The sequence below is a fragment of the Apostichopus japonicus genome, chromosome 1 (assembly GCF_037975245.1).
Source record: "Apostichopus japonicus isolate 1M-3 chromosome 1, ASM3797524v1, whole genome shotgun sequence".
In the NCBI taxonomy this organism is placed as follows: domain Eukaryota; kingdom Metazoa; phylum Echinodermata; class Holothuroidea; order Aspidochirotida; family Stichopodidae; genus Apostichopus; species Apostichopus japonicus.
This window is the reverse complement of record NC_092561.1, coordinates 17,667,906-17,680,387: the sequence shown is the minus strand read 5'-3', so window position 1 is coordinate 17,680,387 and position 12,482 is coordinate 17,667,906. Positions and strand designations below refer to the sequence as shown.

General features: G+C 37.2%; 1 protein-coding gene across 2 annotated transcripts in view; it reads left to right on the top strand.

Moving 5' to 3' along the window:
• Window positions 1-12,482, top strand: part of LOC139969451 (CUGBP Elav-like family member 1) — a 195,688-nt gene that overhangs the window by 35,144 nt on the left and 148,062 nt on the right. Inside the window, exons 2-3 of one of the 2 annotated variants that reach the window (XM_071974471.1) lie at window positions 4,454-4,617; window positions 6,796-6,905. The gene's annotated coding sequence lies outside the window, so the exon portion shown is untranslated. The remainder of the gene's footprint in view (window positions 1-4,453; window positions 4,618-6,795; window positions 6,906-12,482) is intronic. The other variant, XM_071974462.1, reaches the window with a different exon arrangement.

Sequence of the window (12,482 nt, the reverse complement as noted above, 5' to 3'; positions counted from 1 at the left end):
TACATATACACTCAGTGCAGTGTATGTACTGTACACACTGTACATACATATGTGTGTACTGACTTTGACAAACTTTGAGGATTTTTCATTTCAAAATAAGGCAAAACACCCTCCTGAAATTTTTTGTACAAACAGGGTGGTACTATATCTCTTCCAGAAAAAATTATCAATTTTTTTTAATTTGACGCGTTTTGAGTTATTGGCCGTCAAAAACGACCTCTTTTGTACATCGGAGCAACTTAACAACTTCATAAATTAATATTGAGAACAGCTAGAACCCTGAAATTTGTTAATGTGTAAGAACTTTATACTTATTAATAAAGTATAAACCCTGACACCTCTAACATGGCTACTTTGGTAAAAAATTGGCATCAAAACCCCTACCTCATGCTGAATCGCAGCATGAAATAGCAACTTTAGAGTTGCACAACTTGCAAACATATTCTAGGAAAGCATTGTAATCATTATTTTGTAATGTTTGTACTAGACATAATAACCTCTGAAAGAATCAAGTACCCTGAAGCAATGGTTTAGGAGCAATTCATCACTAAAAATAGCACATTTTTTAGTGAAAAGTACAAAAATTAAATATTTTGACACTTTTAAGTTGACCTAACTCCACAAGACAATATTTTTGTAGCCTAATTTTTTATTTTCCTGTTCTATGGGTTACACTCTATAGGTATCTGTAATAGAAAGGTAGTAGAATGTGTAATTGCTGAGAAATGAGACCTCAAAAGTCAAGAAAATGCCAAATTGCCATGGTGGCGACAAATTGCGGAATTTCAAAGAATTTTAAATCGGCCAATTGTAAAGCAATGCAACTGAAATTTTCAGAATATGCTTATTTTATGGTGGTCCACTCATGCAATAAATTTGGGAATTTTTCAAAAATGTCGAACTACAACATACCCCAAAATCTGGTGATTTGATATGGAATGACCCATTTTGACCCTGTTGTTGTGGTAACACAAAAGGGGGGGGGGGGAACCTAGTCAACTGGGTTGGGGAAGACTTGAAGCTTATGGTACAAATAGGTTGAGAGCCTACAAAAGACTAACAGGAAGTGAAAATGTCATTTTGAATGTGTTGCTATGGTAACACAAAAGGAGGGGGATTCTAGTCAACTAGGTTAGGGAAGACTTGAAGCTTATGGTATGTAGTAGGTTGAGAGCCTACGTAGACTAACAGGAAGTGAAAATGTCATTTTGACCCTGTTGTTGTGGTAACACAAAAGGGGGGGGGGGGGGAATCTAGTAAACTGGGTTGGGGAAGACTTGAAGCTTATGGTACAGAAGGTTGAGAGCCTACATAGACTAACAGGAAGTGAAAATATCAATTTGAATGTGTTGCTATGGTAACACAAAAGGAGGGGGAATCTAGTCAACTGGGTTAGAGAAGACTTGAAGCTAATGGTACAGTAGACCTGTGTCAGTCTTTTTATAGCTTCCGTCAAAAAATGAAGTTTAGGGAATGGTGAGAGGCAAACATGCATGTTTGACGAGTTCTGCAATCTGAGGAAATTATCCCTAAAATACTCCTCATTCCCAGAGCAGAGATAGTGAAAGCTATTTAATTGCTTTCGTTGTATTTGTGGTTGTTACAGTATATTGTTTCTGTTTTTGTTTTTTTTATAGGCAGCTCTGTAACTTGGCCTCACACATGTATGTAATCTTTCTACAATATAGCTTCATTTCATATTTAACTTATTGCAAGTGAGTAAGGGTGGGTGGTGGTAACAAGTTGCCACCACCCACCCACCCACCCACCCACAACAAGTTTCTTTTTTGCACTTGTTCGACACAGTTCAGAAATGAGAACTTTTTCCAGAAGAAATCAGGAAACGTACTCTTCTTGGGTTTGTCAACCAATAATTAATTTTCAAGAGCTGAAAGATTAATTGCAGTTGTGCATTGACAGTTTTCCACCAACTTTTTACAGATTTGCAAAGAAAAGAGCAGCTTGAAATATTGCAAGTATCTGGGTACATACATGTACATCATCTCCTGGAAGTCGTAGGAAAACGAGTCTTTGTTTAAAAGCTTTAACTTTTGCTCATTTCTGACATCTCAAATGTTACAACACTTATGGAGGTTTCCAACCAAATCTATGAGCTGTATACCAGATCGCTTAATTTAGAAAACCAGGTGATTTGACCATTTCCAGCGGTAACGACTCCAGATGTGTAACCTGGGAAACCACTTTAATTGTTCCAATATAGTACTTTTGTTTGTATACTATCAGTGTAGAAACAATCATATTATTATAGCTCAGCCTGAGATGATTGTGTTTCTGTCGCGTTGCTCATTGACCTTATTGTAACAAACGGGGATTAGATTTGCAGTAGAAATTGAGAATACATCAGGCTACAGACGCTTAAATCATCTCCTAAAGTCCTGAATATTGGATATATATAGTTTCCAGCTGCCTGTGGGAATGGTACCGTTTAGACTTAGGGAGAGATGGCCATCTGTGAGTGGAACACCTTAAATAAAACCGGTCGTGTCTGTTGAATTATTTACTGTACAGGAACTCTACTTCTCCTACGTTCTGTCATACAAATCAAAGGACAAACACAGTATAGCATAATTTCAATGGTGCATTTGTTTCCCAATTAACAACAGATCTGTACTGTACTTACCCATACTTTTAGAAATGCTTGTTAATGTTAGATCCATGGATCAAAGTTCTGGACATTCTGACATTGTAACATATTTAAATTATTAAACTGTTTCTTGGCTTGCCTGTCCCCACACAACCTTTGCACACTGCATCAGCCTACATGGGGCTATACTGTAGCACTGCCCATACCCGATTAATTCGACTTTTCTCTCTGACTTATATATGTCCTGCATAACCTTAATCACACACTGTAACAAGCCTGCTTTGGCCTATAGCGGTGCATAGCAGATTTAAGTCATTTTTATTTCCTAGCTTACCTGTCTCCTTGCAACTTCCACACACTGTAAATGAGCTGGAATCTTTGGCACTGCAGTAGCATAGGGCACACTACTTGTAGTAGTTCAAGATACTGTAGCATACTGTAGGGCACACTACTTGTAGTAGTTCAAGATACTGTAGCATAGGGCACACTACTTGTAGTAGGCGTAACCTGGTTTGCGACTGGAATGGAAGTTGTCATTTTACAAGATAGTTTTACAAGATTTTTTATTTTAGAAGATTTCAGAAGATTATTTATTTCTTTTTTTATTACCAAGCCTCTTTAGCAATTGGGGTGGAGTTGTCATTTAGAACTAAAACCTTTAATACCAGCTGTAATTTTGAGCTGGAATGATTATTTAAGTAGCATTAGTCTAGTGTTTACACGGGTCCAAAAATCGGGAACCGGGTACCCGAGAGCCGTTACCCGTCGGGTATCCGGGTACCCGGAAAAAATTGTTTACCCTCGTGTATCACGATTTTCAAGAAATTACATATTGGATGCTATAATAAATGAATTATATTCTCTACTGACAATGTCTTCATGTTCAAAAACGTATGTGTAAGGTAAGGTATAAAACCTTCCTCAATAATTTCTATTTGCTTTTTTTCTGTCATAAACTTGTTAATTACTTAATATAATTAACATTACTCTGTTTTACCTCCATGCTACTAATTAGTAGTAATGTTGTTAACATCGCACTGCCGCCGTTGCTTATGCTTGCTCTCCACGTCTATTGGATCAGACCATAAAATATCCCTTTAGCTCAGTTGTTACTACTACTATCTATTATGCAGGCCCAAGGTTCGCATTAGCCGCGAGATTACGCGATTCGCGCAATTTGATCGCATTTGGAATACACGATTAGTAAAAATCCACTTGCGATTATTATTTTTTAGTTATCCCGTCTATAATCCATAAACATGTCGTAAAATTCCTTGTCAGCCTTTCCTTCTATGAAATAAACGAATGAATAAATAATTATTTCTTCCACATGGTAGCCTAACACCACACTAAGTCAATGCATGAGAAATCTAGCTTTAACTGTGAAAATTGTGACGCAGTTATAAGATATCCATGGAACACATTCATTATTGCTGTTACGTTCGACCACATGGTTGCCTAACACCACACTAAGTCAATGGGGTAATCTAGCATAGCCATTTGTTTATTAGCTGAAATTGTGACGTAGTTATAAGATATCCATGGAATACTTTCGTTATTGCTGTTATCTTCAACCACATGGTAGCCTAACACCACACTAAGTCAATGGGAAATCTGCCTAACCGTAGGTTTGCAATTTTTTTTTTTTTAAATCACACTTTGTGTAGGATTCGGGTAATAAATTAGGAACCGGGTAGTATTGCGTCGGGCGGGTACCCGGGTACCCGGATAACCCGTGCAAACACTACATTAGTCATACATATTAAACCAACAATGATAATTCAAGTTTTTTTTTGCTGTTGGCCATACACCATTGCATCAATGTTTTCTTTCCTATATAATTTGCAGATTAGACATTCCTGGCCAATTGGTGGACTTAAGCAAATTAACACTATCAGCTGAACAGAATACTGAAGACTACATTGGGTTTCCTTTCATAAGGATTGGTGCAGCCTGTTAAGATATTTGCCATATATACTTTGGAACAGAAATTCAATCCAGGGTTCATCAAGGTAAGCATCTACAGTGAAGACTTTTTATTTTTTTTACCAGAAAGAGGGTGAGGGACAGATCTTCGATGTCCACCTCAGAATTTGAAGGAAATAATATTTAGATTAATTTCTGAAACTTCACTCCTGACAGAAACCAACTTTGGGTATAAAGCTTTTATTCAATTTTTACTGTACAGTATGTGACATGGGATAATTTGGAAAATACAGCAACAACTGAAAAGTTAGTCGGTGCCATTAGGAAGATCGGGTGCGTACAGTAGCCAGGCAGAGGCACCACCTCTCGTACAGACTCCTGTTTCCCTATCCCCCCCCCCCCACTCCCATCTGTGCTACCATCATGTAATGCAATATCTTCAATGTACAAGTGTATTGTTCCCCACCCCCTCCTAAATTGTTTGGTGCCCCTCCTTAAAGTGTTTCACCCCTCCAACTCAGATGTCCTGGCTCCAGTCCTGAAGGGGATGTCCAGAGAGGACAATAAGATTTCCACAAAGGACAATAGGATGTCCACAAAGGACAATATAGGATGTCCATAAAGGACAATAGGAATGTCCATAAAGGGCAGTAGGAATGTTCAGAATGAACAAGGAAACTCCATCTATTTGTAAGCAGGGCCATGCTTGCTTGGTAAACTTTCAAAGCTTATAAATGCTATCACCAATTTCTGTGTCTCTGACCCCAAGGTATAAGTATCCACACATTTATCTTGCATCTCATTACAATATTCATAACCATTTAAATACTACTAATTAGCAAGCTAATTAGTCAAATTCAACCCAGTTCGGAACAGGTTACTTCCCAAGACATAACCGAATCAAAATCTAAAGCTGGTGCCATAATTTTGCTGGACAAAGCTGAGTTATATAGTTCAGACTGTAAAATTGGCCATTGAGAATAGATTTTTAAATGTGTTTTGCATACAGTACATATATCACATACAGTAAAAAGAAGTACTGTTTTTTCTTGCTAACAGGAATCCAACTGTTACGATGTCCCATCTTCTACATACATGCATACATACATACATAAATACACACATACATACATATAATACATAAATGCATACATACATACAATACACACAAATACAAACAATACATACATAAATACATACATAAATACAGACTAACAATGGTAGTATTGCACTTAACCACAAATGTACACTAAGATACTACAATACGGTCCATAACATGATTATGTCGCACTGTTTGTATTTATAGGAAAAAGTATTTTCCCAATCTTGACAATATACTGAAAACAAAATGTTTTCATGATATTAGGTTGCAAACTGTACTTTATAAAAGACACCAAAACAAGCATTGGAATGGTATGCCAGCCTAGTCTGTAGCCCACTGTACAGTAGACATTTATGTTAATAGTTTTTAATACTACTTAAGATTCCTTCTTGACGGGGTAGGAGGAATGAATTACACTTACTTTTACATCGAGAATGGTTTCATATTCCTTTTCGAAATAGTAATGTAATCAGTGGTATGTTGCAGTTAATACCAGGAATGTTTGGTATGCTGCAATTCCCAGCAGTTCATTTTTTAAAGTAACGTTTTACAATCGGTTAGGCGACTTTACCAAGACTACGACTCTCGGGTTGCCTCAAGAATAATATCGTAAATTGTCGAACAAGCTGAGAGCATTTCCTAGTCTACTTATTCACTGAACAAATTAACCAATAATTTCCACTTCAATTCTTAACACGTTTTCTAATGCACACCTTCTTTCATATGAGTGATTCTCCATCCGTCTATTTTTTTTTTAACTTGTAGCATACAATTAAATTTGTGCTCAGCCCTTCTTTTTTAAGTGACAAATTAGGGATAAATTAAGGGACATTCCTTTGCCCTGACAGTGTGTGGGATTTAAATCCCTCTAATGCACAAGAATACCACAGCTACTAGTCCTGCGTTATACTAATGTCTGCGACATCCAGAATAGAAAGCACCCCTGATTTCGTTTGTCTGTATCGTTCGTACCGATCGAGGGCGCCAAGAGCTGAGATTTCTCGTGAAAAGCGGGCATGAGCTTTTTCCTCAAATTGGCGGATTATCCGTGCTTTCTTTCTACCTTGGGACAAAAACTATTATCCTAACACACTGTAGCATACGCAAACTGGAGCCTATACCATAATTTTTGCAAAGTTCCGTGATTTTTTTTATACCCCAGGCTCATCTCTGGAAAAGGTCTCTCTGTCGAATTATGCATTAATGTTCGGAGTACGGAAATCCACATTAATTTTGTCGCAAGAAGAACCATGAACCTGAGCTCTATATTTTGTGAGTGTTACATAAATTGCACTGTTGGGACTGGTAGGGGTTTAAGTAATTATTTGAAAATAAGGAAATACAGATGATAAGAAGGTATGATAATAATAATAATAATAATTGGACAAAAGCTAGCTAGGGGGAGCCAGGTATTTACATTTTATCCACAGGAGGATATTTAAGAAGACAGATGTGCATCATCGCTCAACCACAAGGCCGTTGCATTAGGTCTTCCTTTTAAAGATTATTTTTAAGAATTATATATCCTGTTCATAAAGTTTTGAGAGATTGGATACCTTGAAAAAGTCTCATGGCTTGATGTTTTTCTCAATTTTCATCACAAAAAAACATTTTTTTTTTTTTTTTGGGGGGGGGGACATTATTTCTAATATCTTAGAAGCAACAAACAGCAGTCACATTTTTGTGGAAAACATGAGAAATTCACCCAATTTTGTAATCATCATAATCATAATGAGGCAGTTATGTTTATGATGCTTAAAGCGACCAGGAAGGTAAAAGAAACCAGTAAGGGCTTATGGATTAAAATTACAACTTTTTTATTTTTAGAGTTGAACCCTTATTCCTGCTTCAAATACCACTATCTAACCCACTTTACACTTCACATCCACTCCCCATCCACAGCAAAACTAAGATGAAAAAGGAGGGAAAAGGGAAAATAGAGGGGGTGGGGGAGGGGGGAGAAAATGGGATAAAAGGAAGAAAAAAGTAAGATTTATAAGGAAAAATGTACAAAGCAGGGGAATAAAATGAAAAACAAATATTGTAATGGGGGATTTTAAGCAAGGTTAAAAATAATATATTGATCAGGTAGAATATGTCAAACAAAGGGTGGCATTAAAATTAATACAATTATGATGTTGTCATACATGAAAAATAAATATCGAGATAGTCTGTTTAGGAATAGCGCCATCTATTGTCTTAATGTAATTAATGTGATATTGGTAACCTTTACTGTTCAGTAAGAAGCTGTCATGGGTTAAATATGTTGTTCTTTCCAGGAAGTTTGATATAAATCAAAAGTTCTGATGACAGACACTATGATCTAACTTGAATACATGTAGGGATTGCATTACAGTGTATGTATGTACAATGTACGTACCTATAATTGAACTGAACATGAATACTGTACATATGTACAGGTGCTAATAGTATTATGCTTAAACCTAGGATCACAAATTAACATGAATAATGGTGTACTGTCACACATGTATACGGATCATAAATGTGACAGCATGAATGGAAGTTTTTGATGGCTACTTGCTATTTTTTTGAATATCAGGCTCTGTCAGCTCGGCATTCTGGGAACAATTGTACTTTATGTTGAAAAGTATATACTTACAATTACTTGGCAGACCCTAGGATCTTACTTGGATGTAGTGATTGCAAAATTTGAAATACAGTGTGCAATGTACGTACCTACGATAAAACTGAGCAATGTACTGTACAACATGTACATGATCTTATTATGCTGACTTAGGATCACAAATTAACATGATGATGTACTGTCACACACATACTGTATACAGATCATAAATGTGACAGATTTGATGGACGTTTTGGTGGCTACTTGCTGTTTTTGGAATATCAACTGTCACCTCCTCCATACTGGGAACAATTGTACTTTATGTAGAAAAGTATATATACTTACGATTACTTACTATTTTAATTTAATATTTTAATTTACTGTTTCAATATTTTATCTGCAAAGTGTCATTTCTAAAATGACAGCAACTTTGAATGTTATCATTAAATTAAAGTCAAAAGTGTGTATATTATCATTCGTATCTAGGTAAAGTACAGAAGTTAATCACTGTACCATTATTATATGCAGTGTTTCTATTGTGACAGTAGGTTACACTGTACCTGTCTCCTCACAACCTCAGCACTCTGGCTGTCCAGTGTCTAGAGTTGAACTGGTAACCTGTTTTGCTTTTTGTCAGTCCTCACTGACAGGTCACTCATACTGGCCAAAGACTCTCCTCATTTTATCATCTGATGTGCCCAGAACTTTTGTTTTTTCGTTGGTAATATCATATCTGTTCAAATCTTTGGATTATTTCATGGAAAGGGCAGATATGGAAGGAATAGGGTAGTGAGCTCATATAGGGTCATTAGGGGGCTGTGTAAGAACGTTACAAATCTGTAGGCTAGGTAGATTGTAGTGAGCATGTAGGAGACAGGTTAGTATCGTTTCTCGTAAAATTACCGAAACCAGCTAGTTTTGGGGTTCTCGGTAGCCATCCGGACATCACTCGGGGTTCATCCCTCTTGAAAGCTTTATACTACAAATGATCAAAGCCCAGTAAGTATTCCTTTCAAATTTGAGGGGGGGGGGGGAGGTTGGGGGTGGTTCAGTTTGTCTTTTGTTCCCATTTTTGCCAGTTGTTAAAGGCCTATTTGGGATATATAGCTCTGTTACGGGAGTTTCCCATGCTACTTCCCACCCACCTCACTTACCTTAGAATGTTGAATGTTTAATTTAAGCAGCATTACCAACTTGTCAATAATTGTTCATATTGGCACAGATATTAGTTATGCTGTGGCTATACAATATTGAGAAATGTTTCAATATCGAATGAACAGAGACCTTGGACATTATTATTGACCTAGGGGAAACCAAGGTTCTTCATACTGCTGATGGAATGCCACAAAGGTTAGCGGAAAATAGATATATTGAAGGGTAAACAACACCTTAAATTTAAGGCTCAGGATTCCAAGTCGATTTCAATACTACAATCATGCTGAAATCTCTCAAATACTTTATTTCCGTGGCACTGTCTGAATGGGCAGACGAGTTTGCAGATGTTTTCCGGGATTACTTTTTAATCTCGTCACATTACCACTTGAAATTACCTTCCTGAATTGGGATGCAATCAACATGTTAGGTTTTAATGTGTAGAGCCAGGCTGCTGATAAACTAAATCACCACAGCTATATGCACTGTATCTGGCATACATATGTGTAGATCACAGGAAGCTCTGACATAGTAGCTCACAGCTATTTAATGAAACTGATGATTGCTCAAGTACCCTCCATTTCGCGGTGTTACATCGACATCGGTACTGCCGTATAAATGATCTGCAATGTCAAACTTTGAATGCTTCCTGTCGAGGGAATCACAGATGTTGACTCTATGGGAATCTCTGAAGGTCACATGACCCTGCGCTGATTGGCTCCGGTCTACAATTGTTCATTAGTTTGCAGTTCGCAGGCTTTGTTTGAAATCCAGAAGTTTCTCTCTGGGTTGTAAACCTGTCATCTTAGTTTGACAGAAAATGAAGAAAAAGCTGCACCTTTTAGACAAATATTTGTGATATTTTGTTTGAACACTGGGATTGTGAAAGTTTTACTTTAGTGGGTGTCAAGTGAAACACAGGCCTGCCTGTTGCCAGGTAGACTGGTTACAGTACATCAGTTAAAGAAAGGGTTGAAAAACGTTTACTGCAGAAGTCAAGACAAAGTTTGCCTTGCAGATAAAACTGATGATAAAATGTGTGAAAGACCTCTCATGAACATGTTGCCATTAATGTTTTCATGAAGGAAATTTAAAACTTTATTATTCAGTCAATTAAAAGGGTATACAGGTCTGTTTGAAAGCACTAACTAGTACAAAAAGTAGAAGTTGTACAGTATTTGACATCAATTTAAGCATACAATGGTGTTTTGAAAGTTACTGTACTGTACACCAATTAAAGGGTACAGAGTTGTTAAAGGGTTCATTAATTATTGTACACACAGGTACTGTTATGTTGAGCTGGCTTCACCAGGAGAAGGGTACACCGCTACAACTGGTCAAGGACATGTCAGTATTAGGATACCCAGGAATAGGTTACAGTACAAACATACAGGTTTTGAAAGGCTAGATTATGGTCCTTTAAATTATGTAAATTATGCAAATTATTTTTAATATGTAAATTATTTCAAATAATTAGTTTAAATTATGTAAATTATTTTAAATATTTAAATTATGCAAATTATGTAAATAATTTAAATTATGTAGTGGGGAATGAGTTTATTAGTTTATAAAGCATTCCATCTAGAGATTCATTCACAATTTGACACTCATATATTTGCAAAATTTACAATGAGTAAACGTCCTTGTGATAGGCATTGAATAAGATTTATATATGAAGTTTGCATGATTTATGCCACAAACAGATATAGCTGTCTGAAAGTGTGCAGTCAGTTTCTGAACCGGTTGTTTGAATGGGGGCTCACAGAGCTCTTTGTAGTAGAGGGGGCGATATCGTATAGGTTCTAATGTGCGTGATGTATGTAGTGGAATTGAAGTAACGCTCACAAGGTGCGAACGTGTGAGAGTAACTTTATAATGAACTGACCTTAAAATAGGAAAAACATAATGTTAATGTCTATAGATTTTTGGAAACCAATCTAGCAGTCCAGAAAGCAATTTTTTGGTTCTCCAGACCATTTAATTTTATCTATAGATCTGAATTCTTCAAGTGGAAGTCTGTATATTTCTTCTCAACAATTTCCTTCTAAACAGAAATTTGTCATAATGTAACCATCAGACGGACGTTATACACACCAATATCTAGAGTATATCGCTGTGTACGCTGACTGTATATATAGAAGTTTTAATACTTAAAAGTACAGGTCTGATTGTCCAGCCAAGTGGGTCAGTCGATTCACCTTCTATTGTGGGAAAAATACAGCTGTAAGTATTTGACTGATATTCATTTTAGGGTGTCCAATAGTTATGGCTGTAGTAGGTACTGTACATGTCAAATGTAGGACTCTACATGACAGGGCTGTAGCATCTACTGTGCTGTACCATGTCAAATGTAGGACTCTGCATGAGGGTGCTGTAGTATCTACTGTACCATGTCAAATGTAGGACGCTACATGAGGGGGCTGTAGCATCTACTGTACCATGTCAAAAATAGGACACTACATGAGGGTGCTGTAGTATCTACTGTACCATGTCAAAATTAGGACTCTACATGAGGGGGCTGTAGCATCTACTGTACCATGTCAAATGTAGGACTCTACATGAGGGGGCTGTAGCATCTACTGTACCATGTCAACAGAAGGACTCTACATGAGGGGACTGTAGCATCTACTGTACCATGTCAAATGTAGGACTCTTGTTGAGGGGGCTTTAGCATCTACTGTACCATGTCAAAAGTAGGACTCTACATGAGGGGACTGTAGCATCTACTGTACCATGTCAAATGTAGGACTCTTGTTGAGGGGACTGTAGCATCTACTGTACCATGTCAACAGTAGGACTCTACATGAGGGGACTGCATCATCTACTGTACCATGTGAAATGTAGGACTCTACATGAGGGGACTGTAGCATCTACTGTACCATGTCAAAAGTAGGACTCTACATGAGGGGACTGTAGCATCTACTGTACCATGTCAAATGTAGGACTCTACATGACGGGGCTGTAGCATCTACTGTACCATGTCACAGAAGGACTCTACATGAGGGGACTGTAGCATCTACTGTACCATGTCAAATGTAGGACTCTTGTTGAGGGGACTGTAGCATCTACTGTACCATGTCAACAGTAGGACTCTACATGAGGGGACTGCATCA